Source organism: Trichomycterus rosablanca, chromosome 20 (genome assembly GCF_030014385.1).
Source record: "Trichomycterus rosablanca isolate fTriRos1 chromosome 20, fTriRos1.hap1, whole genome shotgun sequence".
In the NCBI taxonomy this organism is placed as follows: Eukaryota; Metazoa; Chordata; class Actinopteri; order Siluriformes; family Trichomycteridae; genus Trichomycterus; species Trichomycterus rosablanca.
In genome coordinates, this window is record NC_086007.1 from 5,118,636 (window position 1) to 5,140,849 (window position 22,214).

At 38.9% G+C, this 22,214-nt stretch overlaps 1 protein-coding gene across 5 annotated transcripts in view; it reads left to right on the forward strand.

The window, feature by feature from the left end:
- The window catches only part of rap1gap2a (RAP1 GTPase activating protein 2a), an 85,279-nt gene that overhangs the window by 24,358 nt on the left and 38,707 nt on the right, over positions 1-22,214 (forward strand). The gene's annotated exons all lie outside the window — the stretch shown is intronic.

The window sequence follows — 22,214 nt, forward strand, 5'->3', positions numbered from 1 at the left end:
CTAAATATTGAAAACAAATGACAAACTAAAACTAAAAATGCTGGATCAGTTCTACTCCCAACACTGACCACTTTTGATGAATCATAGCTTGGTAGCAAGGTCATTGTACCTGAGACATTTGGAACCTGTCTGCCACTTTTTAAGCATCTATTATTAATTTTTCTCATTTTCCTTCTGTGTTGACTGCTAGATCAGTATTCAATTATGCATTTTTAAATCAACTTAGCTGTGTTGACACACATAACTAAAATTCAGTGATGTAAGAACTGGTAAACTATATGGAATTGGATAAACTTTGGTTAAATGTGAGAGAAGGTTATGTAATGTGACACGTTTAAAAGCTTACAGTACATGATACGCATCATGACAACTGCACTTGGGAGCAGCAGCAGTCCAATGCACTTGCTTGCTATTGCTGAGATCTCGAGATGCCCCGGCTGGACATCCAACAGGCACAATTGCTGTGCACTAAATGGGTTTCTTATTGGTGCTGCGATTGCTGCCTCTGCTGTCTGGTTGAGGGCTGTTGTTTCTCCTCCCTATTGCAATTTCCATACCACATGCAGTTGCATCTTTTTATGCAGTTGTGCTAAGCTAAAGGTTAAGCACATTCATAAAACTGATGACAGCTTGCAACTAGAACTAATACTGTTTTATTTACCTCAGCGTTCATTCCTAGGCGCTCGGGTAGTGCAGTCGTATTTACTAGCTCACCACCACTGAGATACGGGTTGAATATCAGAGGTGCTACCAGCCAGCTCGGTGTCTACACAGACAAGATTGTATTTGTCTGGGGGAAGGGGGGTGGCCAAAGTGACACTCTGTCCAAGATTGACACTCTGTCCAGGATATTTCTGCCTTGAGTCCAGTGTTTCCTGGTGAAACTGGAAAGGTTAATGTGGTTCATGAAAATGAGACCCTGACAAACTGTGACTCTATCCGAATTTCCTCTTGGTATAAGATAATTTTCCCTGGCTTTAGACAATTGTGCCATGTCCAGCTTGTGATCAATGCAGTTAAAAAGCTCTACTTACATAGTCCTTCATAATCACTGACAAAGAATGAGCAGTTCATGCCGCAATCATACTTAACTAAAGTGTTCCAATCATTCAGTCACAGCAAAGGAACATATGCAGAAATTTTAGAAATCCCAAAACTTCAAAGACATACATGTTCTCTATAGGTGTATGTAATCTTTTGGCTGTAATTGTATGTAGGTCGCTGTGTGTATACTTTTGTGTGCTCTTATTGTCTGTAGCTGTACCAGGACATGTAATAACAAGGACAGTAAAAGTGAAATGGACAGAGAACAGAGTAAGCTCTGTTGAGAGAAAGAAAGACAAATGTACACTCTTTTGTAAAGTGGACAGGTGTGCATGTCACTCAGTAAATGTAGAACATGAAAAAGTGTTCAGTGAAAGTGCACTTCTGGTCAAACAAATGGACCAAAGCCAAAATTCCTTTCAGGGGTTCTAACAACAAATAACTGGTAAACAAAAATAGCAAGAACTAAGAAAAATACTAACTGCTGCGCAACTAACTGTTGTGGTGAAAAGGAGAATTCTTTAAGACAAATAAATTCATGAAAAGATGGAAATGTTTTTAAATTAAACTCAAACTTACTAATGGTATCCGAGAGGACATGACCTTTCCCAGTCCAATAAAAAGGTCATGGCATAGTGTTTGAGGCCTAACATTTCTCTTTCTGTCTAATCATTACTCCGTATTTAAACAGTTAATACATGTAAAGGCTTTTTTTTTTTAACTGCTACATGTGGTCCTATTTGCATGTGCCCATCTGATAAGAGGCCACATTGCTAAAAGGAACCTTACTCTTTATTCCAACCTACATTCCTGTCCCAGGTCCATACAGCAACGACCATTAACCTCAAACTAACTCCTCAAAGGATTTACTGAGGTTATACATCAGATTAATCTCCATGGTTTAAATAAACATGTGGTAACAAGTAATTAAAATAGAATGTGGAGGAGGAATACCTGATCCTACGTTATAAAATTCAGCATAACAGGTACTTCATAGAGCATCAGCAAATCCCCTCTGGTGCGACTCTATCCCGTAAATCTGTTCTCTCTTCAAAAATGTAATATTCAACCAATTAAAAACGAACACATTTTATAGCGCTGTCCCGAAATCTAACTTCACAGTTTCACTTTTTATTACAAGACAAGCCCATAGGACACAGATGCTGAGGGTAAAGCTTAAGTTAAAATGCTTTCTTCTTTAAGTCTAGTGAAGATACAGAGAGTTACCTTTTTTTCAGAACAGCATCCTCTGTGAAACATTACACATCTCTCCAGTTGATGAAAATAAATGAGGCTGTTCACTGGGCATGTGATGGGCTGGATGGGATCTGGATAGAAAACAGCATGGCTGTTGCATCTGATGGAGAAGAGGATTTCTGAGAAAAATCTGCTTCTGCTTTAATTAAGGCTTGATTGCTTTAAATTTACAAAAATAGCTTTTAATTTAGAGGTTGAAACAGGGTTGAATGAAACTGAAGCACATAATTATTGCCGCTGTAGAGGTGAGGAGTGCATTTTTACTATTTATTTTAACAATCAGACTCTCAGTTTTACAGAAAAGCACTTGACGCCAGCCTGTGACCTTCTGTGTTGTCACGGCTCAGACTGGTTTGGATGTTATATTTATAACACCTTTAGCTTGTTGTTTTATTTTTGGCTGTGATAATAGTATTGGGAAACTACTGCAAGGGTCTTTAAAAACAAGCATGTGTAAAACCAGAACATGATTTTGATCATTTTAAGATTTATAAAATGAATGTTGAGTATATTTGCACAGTTTTCCTTTCCGCTAGTATTCCTGCTCAGTCTTGATGTGTTTAGTTTCTGACCTTTCCTTTCTGTTGGGCTTATAGTGCTAGCTACCAGCATTCCACTGTACCACTGTATGTCTTATTCACCACACCCTAATCTCCATAAGCAATGTTTGGATTAGTGATGTCATTGGTTTATAGACTGATTTAAATAGTAGCAGACAAAAGATCAAAAACAAAATGGACCCCAAACTGAAACTACTGTACATTACATAACAAAATAAATGGACTTTTTTTACTCCTTATGTTTTTTTCCCTCTCTTTTTCTCCAATTCCCCCCCCCAATTTTCTCCCCTAATCTAGTCGTATCCAATTACCCTGATTGCGTTACGCTTTACCTCAACCGATACAACCCTTCACTGCTGAGTGAGAAGCTTCGCAACTGACACACGCCCCCTCCGACACGTGAGCAGTACCGACCGCCTCTTTTCACCTGTACGAGGCAAGTTCATATGCGGACCAGCTTTGTGCACAGAGAGCCATCGATCAGCCAGCGGAGGTCGTAATTTCACCAGTTATGAGGAACCTTGGTCCGGCTTGTCCCACCCTCTGAACTACAGCCAATTGTTGTTCTTGTAGCCGCCCAGCCCAGACGGATGGCAGAGCTGAGATTCGATACAATGTATTCGAAATCCCAGCTCTGGTGTGCTAGCAGTTTTACTGCTGCGACACCTGAGCGGCCCTTACTTCTTATGGTTGGTGAGTTTGGCTATTTTAACCATTGGTAACAGACATATGAAATCATTACAACCATTTAGATTCCATAGACAAACATTGGCAGTAGAACGGGTCATATTAAAGACTTTTAACTAATGGCTAGATCAAAACTGTCTGTTTATCTTAAGATTCTTGGTTTAAGTTTACCGACCTTTTCAACACACACAAGCTTAAGATCATAATGGGCAATACCAAGCATTAAAGATTTGAAGTGGTATAAAGAACACCCTCTACTTAAACTCAGCAGCAGTTAATCGCACGACATGATAAGGCAGTCAGATGTATCTGGGTTACACTCCTGTTTTAAATTCTAGAGAAAAGCCTTCCTGAAGCAATAAGTCTGTTTTAGCAGAAAAAGGAAAATAAATTAACTGATTTTGAAATGATTAACCAGCAGAGCAGAGGAAGGAAATGGTGTAATGGTGGCAGAGTAAGTCCTGCTGGGTGCATTTTTAATCATCTTTTGAAGACAGTGAGAGACTCAGATGTTCGGACAGACAAGGGAAGCTCCTTCCAATATTTGGGTGCCAGTACAGAGAAGATCCTTGATGCTCGTCTTCCTTGAGTTCTGGGTGGAGGATCAAGTCAAGCGAGACTAGTGGCTTGGAGGTTGCGAGGTATTTGACCTTGAAGGTAGCTTGGGGCTGGTCCATTTTTGGCTTTGTAGGTGAGCATCAGTGTTTTAAACCAAATGCGAGCAGCTACAGGAAGACAGTGAAGAGAACGCAGCAGTGGGGTGATGTGGCAGTGTTTAGGTTGGAATAAGTCTAACCTTAAACTTCTTCCTATTTCCTTTGATTAATGGGGGCATGTGATGCTCTGTGACAGATTGGCCAACAGTCCAGGATGTCTACTATAACCAAATAAATATGAATAAACGCATGTTCAATAACACTATAGGAATGTGTGTCCACATACTTTTGACCATATAGAGTACAATAGTCTGTTTACTTTTACTGAATTACTATGAATCCAGGAATTGATTCCATTTCTATATTTCATTCATGGTTGTGTTTTTTGATGGATAATTTTCTCCAAATTCATAATTTGTTCCTTTGGTGCTTGCTCTGTATTTACAGTAACCATCCTGAATCACTGATTTCCACCCCCACCCCCCTTATTTTCCCACTTTTTCCTCTCCTCCAGCCAGGTACTCTTTTTCATCCTTTGGCAACCTTTTCACCTCCAGTTTACTTCATATTAACATTTAACCTAATTATTTGAACTCTCTTTGTCTCTCTCGCTCTCGTCATTTGTTAATGGATCGTTTTCTGAAACTATGTTATCCCCCTCACCACACTCATTGCCAGTCGCAACCGACTGAGCGAACGCCGAGTTGCACATCTAGCGGCGGTTAATGGATTGTTTTCTCTCTCCTCCCCTAGCATGAGAAAACCAGCTGTTTGAGATAAAACATAATAAAACACATTCAGTTATGTGCATCCACAAAAGCATTGTGTATTTTATGAATGCTTGGCAAATGACAGGTTTATAACTTCATTCATTTGTGCCTACCTGGAAAACACTGGCTTTATGTACTAGCTTTAGAGCAGGGCACATTTACAGAGGTCGGTCTAGATGGTTTTATGTAGGTATCATAAAACATGCAATAACAATGCACAATAAAGAGGTTAATTGGTGAACATCAGTGTCGGGGTGGCATATTAAATTACTCAAGTGTATTTTAAAGAGTAAACAAAGGGAGGGAGGGTGCTGGAGCGTATCCCAGCTTTTCAATGGACGCAAGGCACACAGTAACACCCTGGACGGGGCGCCAGTCCATCGCAGGGCAGACACACACATACACACACCCATTCACCTATAGTGCAAATCGGTGTCTCCAATTAACCTGACTGCATGTCTTTGGACTATGGGAGGAAACCGGAGGTCCGGGACGAAACCCACACAGACACGGGGAGAACATGCAAACTAGCTGGCATCCAGAACAACCTTATCACTTTTGTCATGTTGTCAAGTCGAATTGGTGTGACTTTAATGATGTTAAAATGTAGTAGTTAGTAAGGCCTCGAAGAAGTTTGACTTCATTTTTGTATTCTGCAGAACCCCTATCTCTAGGGGCATTATCTTTCTGTAATATAAAAACATCATCACACAGAAACAGTGCTTGCACCACAGGGTGCAAAAGTATATTTAGTTATATTTAAAAAAAAAGATAAATACATTAAAAAAATTAGTATTTGACACTACTAGACATGTGAAAACATTTATCAAGGTCACATTTCCTTCCTTCTTGTTTTTTCATTGAAGCAAATGCTCAGATGACTGAGCAGGTTGATTTGATCTCTTTATCAAAAGCTCAAAAAACACAAAGCCATCTCTGTATGCTTTTTTTCTTAGTCATCTGTAGCTATTAGCCATCCAGCATTTTAACATCATTATATCTGATCACTGCTATAAATAATTGTGCTGTAAGTACATGTTTTTAAACTAAACCAGTCTATGACTATGACTAGTAGTAAAGATAAATGGAACATAAAGGCAGGTAAAATGTATCAGTAATCAAGTCTAAATATGACAAGAGGTTGTATGACAATCTGAGCAGTTTCTATAGTCACTCTCACTCATTTTCTTAACCGCTTATCCAATTAGGGTCGCAGGAGGTGCTGGAGCCTATCCCAGCTTTTTAATGGGCACAAGGCACACAGTAACACCCTGGACGGGGCGCCAGTCCATCGCAGGGCAGACACACATACACACACACATACACTCACCTATATGGCAATTCAGTGTCTCCAATTAACCAGACTGCATGTTTTTGGACTGTGTGAGGAAACCGGAGCTCCCGAAGGAAACCCACGCAGACACGGGGAGAACATGCAAACTCCACACAGAAAGGACCCAGACTGCCCCGCCTGGGGATCGAACCCAGGATCTTCTTGCTGTGAGGCGACAGTGCTACCCACTGAGCCACCGTGCTGCCCTATAGTTTCTATAGTCATGAAATAATTAATACATTAGATTTTGTCAGAATAACATTTACAGAATCTAATGCATGATGAAAAGTTCAGTTTAGTGTTCAGATTGGCTGTCTGTGGTGATTGAGAGGACCAGTGTAGAGGAGATCTTTGCATGAAAGTAAAACAGTTTAATCTTCATGTGACTAGGACACTTTTAAAGTGTTTTTTTTGCATATACAGTTAAACAGTTGCATAGCAGTTGTCATTTATCAGAAAGCAAAATGTCCTACTAGTTTTTTATGCAGGGAACATGTGTTCACACTAAAGAGACTATTATGTTTTATCGTATTGTGTTTTCTTCCTAGCCCAGTGTGTATTTATTGAATTATCCATGCTGGTGTCTGTAGAACCATGCAGTGGATGAGACAGCAAAGTCTGTCTAACAACCAGCTAAAGCTAGCATGTTATTATAAAACCAGTCCACCACAATTATCTTATGCAATAAGCATTTACAGTAGATTATTTGTTCAGACTCTCTCATCATACAGCTCATTGTAGGATCAAATGGTTTCTATACTGCATTATTTCATATCACAGAGCAATATTCACAACCAGAACCTCATATTCAGATCAATGTTTTACTTTGGGTACTGTGGGTTTATTGCTAGATATTTAAGTCTTATGTAATGGTATTCTGCCTTATCCACTATTTATCTCCTGAATTATTCTTCTCGGTGTGTGTGCATCACAGGCTAAGATGGTTTTGTCTCTTTAACAAGTGCTCTGTAAATGTTCCACTGACAGAGCACCTATTTACCCCGAGACCAGCTCTTAATTCAGGGACAAACCCAAGCCACAGCATGTGGAGCTATTTGGCAGCTATTTTTAACCACTCACTTTTCAACCACCTCCTGTTTCTCTCTGTCTGCTGTATACCAAACCCCACAACTGTCCTTCATCTCCACTTACAGTCCTGGATGTAAACAATGAGCTAAATGCACTTAAAAGTCATCCAGGTCAAGAACGTCTAGAGTCCATTGTGTCTTTATGAGGACCATTTCCTCAGGCTGCTGAGGTAATGAATCATGTGCTTGTATACCAAGTTAGGGGATTAGTCCAAAAAATGTACATGAATCCATCACATCTTTATGGGTAATTACTACAAACGACAATTTTGACACTTTAAAATATTTAAATATGTAAGGAATTAACACCATGATCATTACGATCTATCATTAATATTAGAGGACGCTTTACTCATTTATTTACTTTGTCTAACACATTTCACATTTGCACTTCTTTATCCTGGTCAGTTGTGGTGAGTCACTGCTCACAATGCAGCTAAACACCCTGGACAGAATGCCAGTCCATTGCAGGGCCTTGGCTATCCCCCCACCTTCCCTGAAACAGCCAATCATTTCTGTGTGTAGATGCCCGTCCAGCTGATAGCACCACAGGGAATTCAAACCCAGGATCTCAGCGGAAGTACGCTAGTGTAATTTACAACCACGCCATACAAGTGCCTCTAAGAAAAGTCATCCTATTGACTAATTCTTGTTGCTAATTTATTCTTTCTAATCACATGATATAAAGCATTCTATGAAGGTAAGGGCTAATCTAAGCATTCTTTAATACCTGTGATACCAGCCTAATTAAAAGTAATCAAAGTACACAAGGGACTAAAACGCCCAAGATTAGCTGCTGTTGCTTTCAATTAAGGGAAATAAAGGAAGGCAGCTCGTTCACTCTTAGAACAGGTTTAATTATACTTTCTTGTTTATTAGGTCATGGCATTGTCAGAAGTTAATCTGTCAACAGATAAAAATGGAAAAAAGGTTTTTCTGTTGAAGCACTTTGGAGTCTCAGCCTTTATTGATAAAACATAAAAATAAACATCTAATGCTTAAAGTATGTCTGAAATACACCGATCAGCTATAACATTTTAACCATCTCCTTGTTTCTACACACATTGTCCATTTTATCAGCTTCACTTACCATATAGAAGCACTTTGTAGTTCTACAATTACTGACTGTAGTCCATCTGTTTCTCTACATACTTTGTTAGCCCCTTTTCATGCTGTTCTTTAATGGTCAGGACCCCCATAGGACCACCACAGAGCAGGTATTATTTGGGTGGTGGATCATTCTCAGCACTGCAGTGACACTGACATGGTGGTGGCGTGTTAGTGTGTGTTGTGCTGGTATGAGTGGATAAGACACAGCAGTGCTGATGGAGTTTCTAAACACCTCACTGCCCTGCTGGACTGAGAATAGTCCACCAACCAAAAATACTGTATATCCAGCCAACAGTGCCCCGTGGGCAGCGTTCTGTGACCACTGATAAGCAATAGATGAGCGATCGTCTCTGACTTTAAATCTACAAGGTGGACCAACTAGGTAGGAGTGTCTAATAGAGTGGACAGTGAGTGGACACGGTATTTAAAAACTCCAGCAGTACTGCTGTGTCTGATGAACTCATACCAGCACAACACACACTAACACACCACCACCATGTCAGTGTCACTGCAGTGCTGAGAATGATCCACCACCCAAATAATACCTGCTCTGTGGTGGTCCTGTGGGGTTCCTAACCTTTGAAGAACAGCATGAAAGGGGCCTAACAAAGTATGTAGAGAAACAGATGGACTACAGTCAGTAATTGTAGAACTACAAAGTGCTTCTATATGGTAAGTGGAGTTGATAAAATGGACAGTGAGTGTAGAAACAAGGAGGTGGTTTTAATGTTCTGGCTGATCAGTGTATATAGCTAATTATTTACATTTTATTATTTGCTATTATTTTAATTATTTTGATCTTGTTTCTCATGGAGTAATTTATGTTCACATACATTTGTAATTAACATGTAAATCCATAAAAAATGAATAAACATTTGGTACAAGGCTAGTAGGTTTGTGGAGCCCCTATAGCCTATAGTGTGGTTAATCCAGTGATTGTTTCTGAAGAGGTCCTAGAAAAACAAGCCTGCCATGATATAGCCCTTGTCCCAAACAAGCCTAGAATAAACACCAGGTTCAAAACTGAGTACTTAGACGTGTGAAAATGACCTAAAACAAGGACACATACTGTGGTGTTATTGATGGGAATCACCACTGTGCTACCTTTTCCACTTAATATACGTCAATATACGTGGCGGAAAAGGACACGACCTTGGAAACGAGAAAGGCTTTATCCAAATAAAACCTAGTACTGCTATTATTTAGACCTCCCAAGTGTACATAGAACGTGCGGAATCATATTTCAGCATGTTCATTGTGGGTGATGGAGCTCTGATATGGATTGAATTTTATTTGTCAGCCACTGACTCTGTGCACAAATCAATGTGTTCTATTCAAAGACAAAGAACAGTGAAGCAGAGAAGCAGTAGTTTAGACTTAATAGTCTCTTCCGGCACTCAATCAAGAATTATCCAAATCCTTTCCTTTTAAAATATTCTCAACCATGGTGCGAATACAAATGTTAGAATAATGCAGCAGATAGAGGGGAGCTGTATGCCACCCTGTAACAGGACACCTATGAAGCAATCAATAAGAGACACAAAAATGAGCTGGGGTGTAACTGTACGCCAGTGTGACATTACGCCATTATAAATGAACTTGAAAATGAATAATGCCATCTATAATGTAACATTACACCAGTATAGCAAACCACATAAAACCAGCAAACCCAATATCTTCAGCTGCACCATATTATTTCTATAGTGCGCTACATAATAACTTATGGATTCAGCTATTTAACCACCCTAATTGCGTACAGGTCAATGTAAACATGCAAATGTAATCTCCATAGACAAACGATAGTCGTCAAATAGCTCTTAACATTGGTAACTTTAATAGATTACCACCTCTTTCACAGGTCTGACAGAACTGCCCTGGTCAACTGCATGTGCTTTTATTGTGAAGTTCAATCATCCCGGAACAATAGCAAAGCCATTAAATAGTAGGCTAGCCTGGGCATCATGCCCTTTGTACACCTTTAGAATGAAACTGAATGTTGATTGCAAGCCAGGCCATTTCATCTAACATTGGCGTCCGACCTAACTAATGTTATTTTGACTTGGACCAACCCCTACCCCCCAGAGGAGTGCAGGCTGAAGTAAGCACAAGAGCAGTGAACAAGGGTTCATGTTTGCTAGCAAAATGGTGCTGCAACAACCCTGACACATCCGGACTGCCCCTGCCAATAACATAACAAAAAAACAGCATGTTTTATGGTTCTAATGATGTGCTGTATTATTGAACCCTGACAGTACAGAGTGTATAGTCGTCCATCTGCTCACCTGTGTGTGTTTGAGTGGAAACACAAACAGTAATTCACACACACACACACCTCCCCTTCCCATTTATCCATGATCCACTGAGTGGTTACCAAAGCAGCAACACTTACTGTCTGTTGGGTATTGATCATAAGTGGCTTTAATTAAAGTACTAAATTAGTGTTTAATATGGCTGTTGGACAGGTGCACACATTTTAGTTTTTATTTGCAGGTTTAAGAGGCTATCGTATGAAAGTGATTTACTTCCATATTGCAATACTATAAAGTTTATCTGTCTAGTACATGAATACTGTATATATATATATGCATATGAACTCACCTCGAGCAGGTGAAAAGATGCAGTCGGCTACTGCGCACGTGTCGGAGGGGGCGTGTGTCAGTTTGCTCTTCTCAATCGGGGCGGGGGTCAGCTCCAGTAGATAGGAAGCATAACGCAATTTGGTAAAAATTGGACGCGCAAAAAAATCGGGAGGGAAAGGGACAAAATGCATTAAAAAATAAATAAATATAATAAATATTTTCATTCTGGTAAAACAGTCCTAGATATTTGAAGTACATTTGACTTTTGTTCTGATCTTTAACTTTAGTTAGAAGCTTCATCCACATTTTTTTAAAAAACATGTTATTAGGTTAATTTGGCTATTCTAAACTGACCCCAGTATCAGATCCAACACAACCCTGCACAGGATAAAGCTGTGGTAAAACAGACAATGAACAAATGAATGAATAAATTGACTCTAGGTGACCATATTATTAACTTGGTGTCTGATGACTTGCAAAGATCTGACACACTGTCTAGTGTGCACATTGATTCTAGAAAAGTCTGCAGAGGTTCTGTAATCCTGACCAAAATAAAAACGTTACAGTAAGTATTAAATAAAGACTATCAAAAAGATATACAGTGTATCACAAAAGTGAGTACACCCCTCACATTTCTGCAAATATTTCATTATATCTTTTCATGGGACAACACTATAGACATGAAACTTGAATATAACTTAGAGTAGTCAGTGTACAGCTTGTATAGCAGTGTAGATTTACTGTCTTCTGAAAATAACTCAACACACAGCCATTAATGTCTAAATAGCTGGCAACATAAGTGAGTACACCCCACAGTGAACATGTCCAAATTGTGCCCAAATGTGTCGTTGTCCCTCCCTGGTGTCATGTGTCAAGGTCCCAGGTGTAAATGGGGAGCAGGGCTGTAAAATTTGGTGTTTTGGGTACAATTCTCTCATACTGGCCACTGGATATTCAACATGGCACCTCATGGCAAAGAACTCTCTGAGGATGTGAGAAATAGAATTGTTGCTCTCCACAAAGATGGCCTGGGCTATAAGAAGATTGCTAACACCCTGAAACTGAGCTACAGCATGGTGGCCAAGGTCATACAGCGGTTTTCCAGGACAGGTTCCACTCGGAACAGGCTTCGCCAGGGTCGACCAAAAAAGTTGAGTCCACGTGTTCGGCGTCATATCCAGAGGTTGGCTTTAAAAAATAGACACATGAGTGCTGCCAGCATTGCTGCAGAGGTTGAAGACGTGGGAGGTCAGCCTGTCAGTGCTCAGACCATACGCCGCACACTGCATCAACTCGGTCTGCATGGTCGTCATCCCAGAAGGAAGCTGACGCACAAGAAAGCCCGCAAACAGTTTGCTGAAGACAAGCAGTCCAAGAACATGGATTACTGGAATGCCCTGTGGTCTGACGAGACCAAGATAAACTTGTTTGGCTCAGATGGTGTCCAGCATGTGTGGCGGCGCCCTGGTGAGAAGTACCAAGACAACTGTATCTTGCCTACAGTCAAGCATGGTGGTGGTAGCATCATGGTCTTGGGCTGCATGAGTTTTGCTGGCACTGGGGAGCTGCAGTTCATTGAGGGAAACATGAATTCCAACATGTACTGTGACATTCTGAAACAGAGCATGATCCCCTCCCTTCGAAAACTGGGCCTCATGGCAGTTTTCCAACAGGATAACGACCCCAAACACAATCTCCAAGATGACAACTGCCTTGCTGAGGAAGCTGAAGGTAAAGGTGATGGACTAAACCCAATTGAGCACCTGTGGCGCATCCTCAAGTGGAAGGTGGAGGAGTTCAAGGTGTCTAACATCCACCAGCTCCGTGATGTCATCATGGAGGAGTGGAAGAGGATTCCAGTAGCGACCTGTGCAGCTCTGGTGAATTCCATGCCCAGGAGGGTTAAGGCAGTGCTGGATAATAATGGTGGTCACACAAAATATTGACACTTTGGGCACAATTTGGACATGTTCACTGTGGGGTGTACTCACTTATGTTGCCAGCTATTTAGACATTAATGGCTGTGTGTTGAGTTATTTTCAGAAGACAGTAAATCTACACTGCTATACAAGTTGTACACTGACTACTCTAACTTATATCCAAGTTTTATTGCTATAGTGTTGTCCCATGAAAAGATATAATAAAATATTTGCAGAAATGTGAGGGGTGTACTCACTTTTGTGATACACTGTAAATAATGATGCTCAGTGTAGTATTTAAAACAGCCAGACAGTAATACCTCACTCCCACCATTTACTCACAGCCTGCTGAGTAGTTGCCATGGCAGCAGGATCTGCTTTTCCATTGGGTAATAATCATTAATGGCTTTATTAGTTGTTTGGATGTTTAATCAGATTGTGGGACTGGTGCGCACATTTCAAGAGGCTTTTTGGGAAACAGACTTACCTAGTACTTTATTACCTTGTGATTTTGTTTGAACTAATAGCATTAGTGTGTGCAGGTGTGTGTCATTTTGTGCATTATTAGTTAAAATAAATCAATAATGAGTGAATATTTGCAAACTGCAAAAATAGTAAAAATGTGCACAGCGACGTGATGCGCTAGCCTACTGTGAGTTCAAATCTTACTTGTGCTAGCAACCGTTTAATGAAGTGAATGGTTGAAGGGGTTCCTCTCTGCTGTTGTCTGTGAGACCCTGACACCGCTCTGTGTGAGACCCTGTATCTGGCAGGTGAGAAGAAACAGTCAGCGACTGTGCATGTCAGACGGGGTGTGTGAAGGTCTGCAGCAGTTACAGTTATGGAATTGGATATGACTATTATAGTGGAAAAAAGGAAAAATAGAATTCTTAATAATTATAATTAAACATCTCTGCACAACTTTGTATATGACAAAAGTAATACTAAGAAGTAAAAGGTTTGAATGTATTTATTTGTTTGTTTATTAGGAGTAGTTACTCATTACACGAGGTTCATCAGTTCACAAGGTTATATCAAACACAGTCATGGACAATTTTGTATCAACCAGTTCACCTCACTTGCATGTCTTTGGACTGTTGGAGAAAACCGGAACTCCTGGTGGAAACCCACGCAGACAGAGGGAGAACATGCAAACTTCATACAGAAAGGACCCGAACTGCCCCACCTGGGGATCGAATCCAGGACCTTCTTGCTGTGAGGCGACAGTGCTACCCACTGAGCCCAATGTAAAAAAACACTAAATACTAAATGCTAGTATTAATGTGTTTAAGTTCTTACTTCTAATACAAAAACTCAGCAAACTCAAAAACTCAGGTTTGCAAGTTATGCTATTAAATTATTACAGCAAAAACATTCAAAATAGCCTATGAGACATACAGTAATATACAGATCATAACACAATACGCTAACATGAAGCCATGGAAGACGTTGTTAGATGTCTGCCACACAGTGACCCCTGATCCGGGTCTGACTACATCCACCGAAGCATGTCCAGAAATGAGGACGTGAGGACCATACACAATACTGAGTCACATTATTATTTTATTACGTTGAATCTTGAGTTCATCGAGATGTGTGATGTGTTTTTGGAGCAGTATACACTGGTTAGCTGTATCTCTTTAAGCATAGTACCTTGTTTGATCGTATTGAGTGCTCTCTCTTGCTTGTTCTCTTTACTCAGCAGTGTTCCAGCCTGGAAAACGTTTTAGCAGCACTTTATTGATCATCTCTCTTTATGTGCTCGGTGACTAATTATTTCTAAATCACATTTCCTTTTATTCCTCGTGTTGTGTGGCAAAGCGAGTGTAATTCTGGCCATGTGTCTCTATTTTATATCAGTATTGAACCTGCTTGCTCAGTTGAGGGTCACTGGCTGGCCACCACATTTCTCTCTATATATAGCATAAGATCTATTACCCTATAAGATCCCTGGAAGATTCTGGGCGACCTCAGTGAGAACCACACTAACAACACCAGGAAACCCAGTGCTTCTTCTCTGTAGTGTTTAGTTCTATGCTGTCAGTTTTCCTCAGTAGTAAAAATAGATTCGTATAAACCGTTCCAGCAGTGTTAATAATGAGGAAGTGTTTCAGCATGTGGATTATCAGTTTATGGTGCTGTGCAGAGCTGTGACTGTCAGAGTAATCCACTAACTGTAAATATGTAAGTGAAAGGGTGATGGATGAGCTTTGAGCTACTTTCTATCTAAAAAAAATTGATGCAAAGTTTTTGCATTCAGTTTGCCAAAGTAGACAGTAACAGGCAAAACTTTTTGAATTTTGAATGTTGAATTGTTCTTTTTTTCATAAAATGCAAGTATGTATTCATATAAATCAAAATGTACAATTGAATAGAGGCTAGAATTATTACCTCCCAAACTCCCTTAAATAAAATAAAATACTGACATAACAAAAATAAACATTATGTTGAGAAGTTTTGAAATACGCTGCCAAAGGAGAGTCATGTTCTAACCAAAAATATTGTCAACAGTGTTTAGTGATCAGAAAGTGTCCACTTATAAAAGACTAGAGCTCTAGTCTCTAACTGTACACCAACACGTTTTACATGCAGCCTGATAATCCATTTATGATGATAATACATCTCAGTGGGCGGCACGGTGGTTCACAGCAAGAAGGTCCTGGGTTTGATCCTTTCTGTGCGAAGTCTGCGTGGGTTTCCTCCGGAAGCTCCGGTTTCCTCCCACAGTCCAAAAACATGCAGTCAGGTTAATTGGAGACACTGAATCGCCCTATAGGTGAACGGGTGTGTCTGCCCTGCGATGGACTGGCACCCCGTTCAGGGTGTTACTGTGTGCCTTGCTGGGATACGCTCCAGCACCTGCCCCCCCAGCGACCCTAATTGGATAAGCGGTTAGGAAAGTGAGTGAGTATATATCTCAGTGAATTGACTAGTCTGACTGAGGCCATTAAAAATACAGTTTCTATCTGACTGAACGAGGTTGGTAATCCCTTAAATAATTAATTAAATAGAACAATAATAGCCATGTAAACACTTGCATCCCATTACAACACCATCCAGAAAGTCTGTTTTTACTCTGACTGGACACCTGATGCTGATTGTCATGGTAACATGTACACCAAGTGGTACTCTACACGTGTATAATTTTGGATTATATTACTTGTAGCATGCATGTAAACTGAGATTTATATCAGATTGTTGAGTAGATCAGATTGAAGAACATCTCTGCATGTGAACACCGTCACTGAGTACCAACAGGGTTTGAGTTTCTATTAATGATGCCAGTTTGTTTAAACAGTATTTAAATATTCCAAAAACATTCATTCAGTCAACAATCACTACAAATGGAAATAATTGCTTATAGTGCACAAACAGTCACTGGAATTTTTCACTTTCAAGTATTGCAGTGGATAGTAGGACCAGAAGCATTGTTTGCATTAACCATCCACCCACTGGTCACAGATAAGGACAAACATCCTTGTCTGTTCTCTCTGTCTCTTGCGGGTGCAGAGTTACGTCCATTAGTGGATGAATTGAGTCCATTAAGCTCTAATTGTGAGGACAGGAGAAGCTGGAGTTCATAACAGATAGTTATGATGTCTTAAATCACATCATAATTCAACTTTAATTAGGGAGTCACTGATTTTTTCCTCTCAATGGCATTCTTAGTTTTCTTTTTTCTCTATTTGGTTCCCTGATTGTAAGAAGTTTTGATCATGGCTGATTCTACTGGGAGTGAAATCAATACAGTGAGCATGGATATATGTAAATAGAACATTAGACAATCATAATTGCTTTGCAGATAGAGAAGCTATTGAATCACGTCTAATTAAAGACTCAGATTCACAACAACATGTTGAATTTGAGATGTCAAGAGATATTACAATTGGACACTTATTATTAATAATGCAAATTATGGTGCATTTAAGTCAAAACTTAAGTTATTTTTATTTACTGACTAATGTACCACCATTAATCCATTAACATTATATCCTGTTTTAGATTATACTACACATCATTACCAATTTGTCAGCCTCAATGGAGATTCTTCAAGGCATAAAAGAGTATGTTATGGTGTCCCACAATGCTCTGTTCTATGTGTTTTACTTTCTATTCCAACCTTAAAATATAAAAAAATCATTTCATAAAATACACTTTGTTGTAGTTCTGGTGATAGTTGGCCCAAGTCATCTGCCTACATTACAAACTGTATTTCCTGATCTTCTAATATGAGTCCAGTGATAGATGTAGATGCAGGAAAGACTGGCTGTCAGTAATTCTGATAAACACAGTTATTTTTGTTCTAAAATGTGATGTTATACTTAGAATGAACAGAAACCTTCTGACTAAATTCTGATAATAGTCTGCATGTGATATTTTAATTTTAAATCCAATAAATGCTCTTTAACACAATATTGCTTTAATATTTGATTCACAATTAAGAAACAACTCTGAAACTGCAAATGATCACCTGCAAAACAGAACAAAAATATATTTGCTTTCCCTCCTAGTTAGAGAACAAAAGTCTTTATCTCTGTATAACCTCCAGATTGTACTGCTGCTGTTTTGCTGCCCTGTAGATACTTGAACTCAGCTTTTGCTTTTTCCGAACGCTGCAGCTCGCTGTCTTATCGGGAAAAGAACATCATATCAAGTTCTACCCTGACTACAAAGTCATTTTAATTACATTATAAACAAAGCTAAACCAAAATATTTGCTTATCTTCTGTGCATTTTACTGACCAACTAAAGCAATATAGTCACAACAGCCCCACCTTAAATCATTAGGGTTACATGAGTAATAAGTATGAGCCTACACCTATGCCACTTAAGTAAATGTAGCACAGTATAACCAACTACTGTCCAAATTTTATTGTGAATAGAGGATTTATATTGTATAAAGTCATATGACATTTGTTTGATGGGGGTCATTTTGCTTATTTGACCATAATACAGTAAGTCTGTGTGTATGATGTATCACAACACTTTGTTGTGGAGGGCATTTGAGTCTGACTGAGCAAGGAGGTACCAGTCACTTGCAGCATTGTTTTTCTTTGACTGATGGAGGACGTCTTTGCAAAATTCAAGACGAAATATTTCTGTAGGTGTTTTGTCCCAAATTTCATGATTTTCTTTACTTTTCAGACCCCAGAATTTACTGCCATAGATGTAGGGATAGATAAAGATGAGTTTTTTTCATTTGCATCATTCTCATTTTCTGCTCTCTCACATTGTATTTCTAGGCTTTTCCTTTGTCGTTCTGCATCTCCTGTTTCCTCTTTTCATAGTGAGATTGTGACGCAAGCAATGCTTAATTACCAGACACAGACACCAGGACAGTCGCACTGCACCACAGCATGCACACACACACACACAGACACACACACACACATACACAGAGTCAGAGAGAGAGAATAAATCTGTGATTGTGCTATTTAATATATGGAATAGATTGATAAAACCATTCACCATTCACTTTTAAAAGAAAGAGATGTAGAAGGTCAAGATGTATTTCACAGTCCGACCTGTATGTCATTATAAAAACATCAATAAAAATAACTATTTACTTCAGGGTACAACTGGTCCACTACAATTGCATTATATTTGTTCATCAGACTTAATGATTTCCCCCAGGCGGATATCATGATGAATCCCACACTGTAAAGTTGCAACAGACATTGGGGGTTGAGGATTGTGGGTTTACTTACTCCATACATTTATCCGTTGTGTAAACACAAACACTCTTGCAACCAATCTCTAAACACTAGGGGGTATATTTATTAGGTTTATTAGGTTATGGTAGGTGCTGTCAATGGAAGGTGCCTGAGGGACCACCATGGTAATAGGTAAGCAGGATGCAAGGGGTAGAGTGAGAGGGCGCAATAAACAAGTGCCCTGTATGTTCCCTGAGGAATGGAAAGACACTTCTGCCTGCGATTCTAGATGTTTAGAAGAAAGAGAGACTGTTAGCAGTTTCTGGTGCAGAGCAGCTAGCATAGTCCATTTCCCCACTTTTTCGGGTAAGTGCAGCTGATAAGCATGACTACCAGTGTTTCACCCAGAACACATAGTACTGCAAGGCAAAAAATCACATGGTGATGTGGTTGGCATTCTTGGCTATGGCCAGGTGTGAAAGGTCAGCCAGTGAGATACCAATTCAAATCATCAATTTCCCACTTAATAGCCAGTGCTTCACTTTCTACTGCTGCATATTTCATTTCAATGGAGTCAACCTTCTACTGATGGGGTGTTCCTCACCTCCCACACACTGTAACAGCAACAACCCCAGTCCTGTCTCTGATGTGTTTCTCTGCAGGGCAAAAGGCTGTTCCAAATCAGGGTTTACCATTACTAACTGAACTCCTATTTTTAGTTGTTGAATGGAGAAGGCAGTCATATGGAAGTAAATCTGTCTCATCAGATTTTGAAATTTAAAAGCCTTTGAATTTTGATTACTGAACTTTAAGCCTTTGAATTTTGATTACTGAACTTTTTTGCCTCAGAATTCAACCCACACATTTTACAATAACTCATTTTCACTTTCATTTTTTGATGTTAACAAATTCAAAATCAAAAATTCAAGTTTATAAAATTCAAATAATATATATTCAGGTTGCTCAAATTCGATAGGTCAAATTCAGATCACAAAATTCAGATTAAAAAATTCAGACTAAACATCCGGGACACGCAGGATGAGCAATCGATTCCAGAGCCGTAGAGAGAACAGAGTAGCGACACTCCCATAGAGAACCGCTGTGACGGGGGCGGGACATTTCTCTGCACAGCTCCGGGTGGAGCTCTGTTCATTTCCACTACTGAGCAGCATTTTCAGCTGTATGTTGCTTTGTTTTAAAGAAATAATGAATTTGATGTCATTAATATACTTAATACTGTTATTGTTTAGCATTTGCTCAGCACTAAATGTTACATGTTTATCTTATTTAATAGGTATAACTGAATTTAGCTCATTCAGTTAAGCTTAATTAATGCCACTAGAGTCTTTTCACCTAAAATGAGGTGATTAATCAAGAGTCTTGTTACAGAAATGATAATAAAACATTAGAGCCATAATAAATCATGCTACTTTTACTTTCACACTTAAGTACATTTGAAGGTAAATACTTTAGTACTTTTACTCAGTGAAGTGGAGGTAAAGAGTATTTTACTTTTACTACTACTTTTACTGGAGTAATATTTTACCTTGGATATCTCTACTTTAACTCAACTACATGGTTTGTGTACCTTGTCCACCACTTACATTAGACAAAATGAACTAGTGCATATTATTATGAATTAATTCATGTATTACATGTAGGAATGAATTATTAATCACTCATGAAATAAGAGATGAATGAAGCTATTTCATGTACCTGCACTATAATGTTAAAGGTACGGTAGTGTGTTTATAAATCTGTTCATTCAGTGCAGGTAAACATTATGAATCCAGCCACATGGCTTAGTGTTTAACCAAAATGATGATTATTATTATTATTATGAATCCTCAGGAAAGTGAAGGGAGATTATAGTTTATGCAAAAAAAAAGAAAGAAAAAAAGCTCTTTAATCTCTGTACTGTATATTGTTTATACTACTTAATGATATCACATTATGTAATGTATGCTAATATAATGTACTGTGTGTTAACAAGAACAACCTATTAAGTCATTATAAAAATCTTCCACTTCATATACCAAACTGACATTAAAGCAGATGCAGTAAATGTAAAGGCAGGTGAAAATACCCAGAAATTGTACAATATTTTATTATTTGCCTTTTAATATTTCACTCACTGCTGCTTGTCCCATGACAGCGCCGGGTTTGTTTGGAACTACTGGAGGGGTACATAAACCACGTGACCGCGAGAACAAGAAGTGTCGCAACTCTCTCTCTCTACGGCTCTGCTGTAAACGAAGCCGCTTCGTTGTCACTTGATCGCTGGAGTGTAACTTGATTGGCTGGGTGTCGGTTCGATTTGAGACAGAATCGATCAGAGCCGTAGATAGAGAGAGTTGCGACAATCCTTGTTCTCGCCGCCACACGGTCACGTGGTTTATGTATCCATCCAATAGTTTCAAAAAACCCCGCGCTGTCATGTTCTCATATCCCAGCTAGCACAATCATCTGGTCCAGCTCCCTCTTTTCTATCGGCACAGTCGGCCGAGTGTCAGAATCGGCCAGAATCAGTGTAGCCAGATCCGGTCCAGTTGTTACCACAGCTGGGTTTGGCTGGTGCTCGTAGAGACGCGGAACAACGTCACCATAGCAACAGTGCGATGCGAGCCGTTAAAAAAGAGGACTAATTATTTGTTCGTGTTTGGTAAATTAACGTTGAATCTTAACATTTTACTTAGCAAAATGTAAGCAGAAAGTCTATTAATGAGTTTTGGATTAAGATAGAGAGCAATTTGGAAATGGAAACTGTTAGGTAATGTTATCTATTGAGTTTCAGGTTAACTGGTAGTCTGAACTAATACACTTCAGGTAACGTTAGCTAAAAGGTAAACAGTTTCTTGCATTAGCCAACAGCTGCAAAATAATTAAAGCTCATTCAATAGTGTATTAAATACTTAATAATAATAATTAATAATATAAAATACTTATTTCCACCACTGTATATATATATATATATATATGTGTGTGTGTGTGTGTGTGTGTAAAATATTTATGGTATGTATGTAGGCTGTATTAGTAGATGTAGTTGTAGTAGTAGTATGTTTAGTAGTATTGTGTATGCGTAGTATAGTATGTATATTTACAATATTGTTCACTTTGATAATTATCATTCTTATATGCAATTATATGTTATTTTCTATATATAATATTAATATAGTTGTCATTTTGTTTCACTTTTATAATTTGTCTTATTTTTAATATTCTGATTATTATTATTATTATTATTATACTTGCTGCAATTATCTTAATAAAATACTTTCTGCTGCACAATCTGTAGTTAATCTGTAGTTAATCTGTAGTTAATCTGTAGAATAAATGTATTATTTTATCTATGAGGATGTGAAAGGAGAAGAAAACGGGAAATAAATGGTATCGCAGTGTTTTGGGGGCTATTCCGGCCCAGCTGCGCCGGAAGTGGGCCACAATTACAAGGCTAGCTGGGATGGGACAAGCAGCAGTGAATGAAGTATTAAACACTAAATAATAAACATTTGTACAATTTCTGGGTATTTTCAACTGCCTTTACATTTACTGCATTTG